Raw genomic sequence first — 3,670 nt, 5'->3', positions numbered from 1 at the left:
GTGGAAGTTGCCTGACTTTTAACCTTCGGACAGACTCAGGCTACCTGTTTCCAGTTTTAGCGAAGCCTAAAAGGCTCCAGGCTCAAGTTAGCAAGTTAATGTTGCATATTCACAGTACGGCGCAGACACGAACGTGGTATCGATCTACCAAAATGTCAAACAAATCATCAAAGGATGCCTAAGTAGTCCTATACTTCCAAACAATTAACTCATTGACAAATTCACTTCCAGTTCCCTCTGTGTCCTCCCTCACTAACCCCATTGTGAAGAGTGTTTTCCAAACTAAAATCTGAAGCATAATTAAAAAAGAAAACTAACACACACACAAGTGTAATTTCTCAGTTGATTTGAGTGTGAATGCTCCACTGGGTGTGTTTAGTATGTTTACACTGCAGATCCAGTAGATGCCCACTAGAGAGTGCTGTGTAAAAGTGTAAAAGGTTATACAGACCACTAACTAACACTCATCATGGAAAGCCGTTCATAGTGATAGGGTGATAGCATGGGCTAATGACGTGTGGTGGTGCTTTTTGATATATTTCAGCGTCAGTTATCTTAATTTACCTGTGAATTAGATCTGGAATGGATGTGTGTCCCAGTTAAGTAGCTGTTGATTCACTTTTTTTGTTTTTGTTTTGGTATAAACATTTTAATTTATCAACTTTGGAAGCTTGATCATCATGAATAAAGATTTCTGATTGACAAGGTAGTGAAACGTTGTGGTTATTATGATAACACTCTTAATCCTGATTTTTGGGGAGACTCAAATAAGAAATCAGAGATCAAATCTTGTTTTTCTCCGTTTCTCTCCTTCTTGCTCACATTTGGTCTACAACTCTGTATCAAACAAGTTTTTGGAGTTGAAAGTATTTTGGGGTTTTATTCTGTAGCTGCAATGCACAAACAATGTGTCATGGCTGGAAGTGGGGAGGGGAGAGTGTGTGTGTGTGTGTGTGTGTGTGTGTGTGTGTGTGTGTGTGTGTGTAGTATGTCTGGATGTAAGACCCCTATACACTGATTTAAACCTGTATGTGTTTCCACTCTTCCTTGAACAACAAAATGAAGCTTGTAACTGCTCAAACAGTCCCTCCTGGGGATCCTCACGATATACTGTTCAATTGTGAAGCCTCTGCTGACTACAGAGGGCTGCTGTTTAATATTTCTCTCATGCTGCAGAATAGAGAATAATGCATTACAGATTTATTCCCGTTCTTCTAGACTGCACTGCACTGTAGGACGATATTGTCTCATCCCTGAAAAGTCACCATTTTTAAAATGATCCTGCTGAAATATTGCAGTGTGTAGAACTGAATTAAGTCTGCCCTTCTGTGCTGATTGCACTGTTTATTGCGTATTTGCTATTTTACATTTGAGTGTCTAGAGCAGTTAAGTGACCTTGTCTATTACTGTTTGTCTTCCGTACCATCAGTAAAATATGCAAATATGTTCCATTTCCCTCCAAGGATAGCTCTTTATTCTTTGTCAGCTTTTTACATCCATATAAAAAATAAAGCAGACTTCATTGGAATTACAAAGGTCAGGAAACAGGAGAAGGTGGAGGGAAATTGGGGTGTGGGCCTCAGGGGGGTGTGGGGTGTGTGTGGTGTGTGTGTGGTGTGTGTGTGTGGTGGGTGTGTGTGTGGGGGGGCTCATTGCGGTCAAAACAAGACGTCCCCGCCCTTCTTAAAATACGGGCTCGTTACCTTTTAGTCCTACCAATCGCGTGCACGTAGCTCGACTGTACCCCTCCCCTCCCATGTCAGCCCTGAATCTTTCCTCGGCTCCCCAAACAGACAGCAGCGTCGAGTGAACGGCAACCACCAAAACGGAAGCGTATCCTTTTATTTTCAAAATAAATCACCTTGATTTTTTTTTAAAAAACAACAACACTCGTGGGGTTGAGGCCCGCATTGTATAGCCTTTTGGAGCAAATTCTATTCTATTATATTTATATTAATTACAGGTGAGTGTGGTCTTTTTTATATTTTCACCGTGGTGGAATATTTTCCTCCATCTAGACAGAAATAGGTATTTAAAGCATGTGGGAATAAGCCTACTTGAAAACAGCAGCACGTGTTGGCCACTTCGTCAAGTAGGTCAAGGGTTAGTTAGGTGTTTTCTTCAATTTGACATATTGGCAATATATGTAGATCATGCTGCCCTAGTTTTAATGTACAGTGTAGTTTGCCTTTGCACGCACAACTGGTTTTATTGTGAAAGAAAAATACGGAAGTCATCCACATTTGGCTCTTTTTTTTTGGCGTACTTCGCGTGCGCGCGGGCAGACACAAACACATGCACACGCGCGCACGCTACTCGCGGGCTGGACGGCTGTCAGCGCACAGAAGATGGTGGCGGCTGCGGCCACTTCGACGCCTCCCGCGCCTGGATAGCAACCGATTTCCTGCAGGTGTCGACGCCGCCGCAGCGCACCGACGATGGCCAGATCACGGAGATAAGACACGTCTCACTGTGGCCGGCGGAGGAGAACGGAGAGGCTGGACGATGCAGCAGCCGCTAAGCCGTTAAATGTCTCGGATGTAAGGGACATTCTTTGGAGGTGTATGGAGGTATTCTCCCGTGTAGCCCGTGCGATTCAATTAGAGTGGCTGGATCAAGGCGGCGCTCAGCTTTGACCTGTGGGACTCCTGGTGAGAGGGGGGGCGTGGAGCGGAGGTGGAGACCTTTTAATTAGCCCGACTCCCTCCGGGCTTTTCGACGTCTGCCATTTAGGAGGTGGAACTGAGCAGCAGCAGCGAGCAAAGTTTACTTCAGAGAAGCGGGGGGACACTTCGTGTAGGTTTCCAAAAGGCTGCAGTACCGATCCACACTGGTCCCAGACTGGTTGTTGCACAGCCCCGGAGCTGCGAGTTTACACACACGGACCGCTGACAGCTAAGCTCTGTCCTGCAGACCTCCGTCCCCCCCCCCCTGTGGGCTTGGAGACGCGGCGGTGGCGGGGGTCTCCCGAGAAGAAAAGTCAGGAAAGGACGGGGCTCCGTCCGCGGAAATAGTCGCGATTAGGCCCCCGCAGCAAGGAGCGTGTGGGGATAAATCCAAGCGCCGATGACCGAAACATCATGTTGAGTCAAAGCCAACACCGTGGAGGACGTGTTTTGGATAACATCGTGCAGTTCAGGAGATGAGCTGAGTGGAGACGGGGAGTGGACACGGACCAGTAACCAAAGTAGATTCTTCATGAAAACAACAAAACTGGATTCGACAAACCACTTTCAGCACATTTCTTTTTCAACTTTCCCCCCTCATTCTTTTGTGATTTTTTTTTCCAGATTGTTTTCTTCCCCCTGAATATTTTTCCAATGAGTGAAGCCGTGTGTAAGAAGCTGAGTGGATTCGGGACAGGAACAGAGCAAGCAGCGAGAGAACCTTGCAGTCTCAAGTGCGTCAAAACAGACGGGGACGTAGAGGAATGCAGGGATTGACGTCAAGAGGGGCAATAATGAACCATCTTTGAAAGGTCTGCTCTCTCTATGGCCACCAAACTACTAAGTGAGTGGAATTTTTTTCCAAATTTTCACTTTTAAGAGTAAACAATCATTGCCATAGTTGTGATACAGCTTTCGCAGACTTTGCCTTACTATTTTATTAACTTTATTTATGGTTATTTATTAAGCATAGTCTTTTATTTATTTATTTATTTTTTTGATAG

Source organism: Eutrigla gurnardus (genome assembly GCF_963514095.1).
Source record: "Eutrigla gurnardus genome assembly, chromosome: 20".
In the NCBI taxonomy this organism is placed as follows: domain Eukaryota; kingdom Metazoa; phylum Chordata; class Actinopteri; order Perciformes; family Triglidae; genus Eutrigla; species Eutrigla gurnardus.
This window is presented reverse-complemented; position numbering follows the sequence as displayed.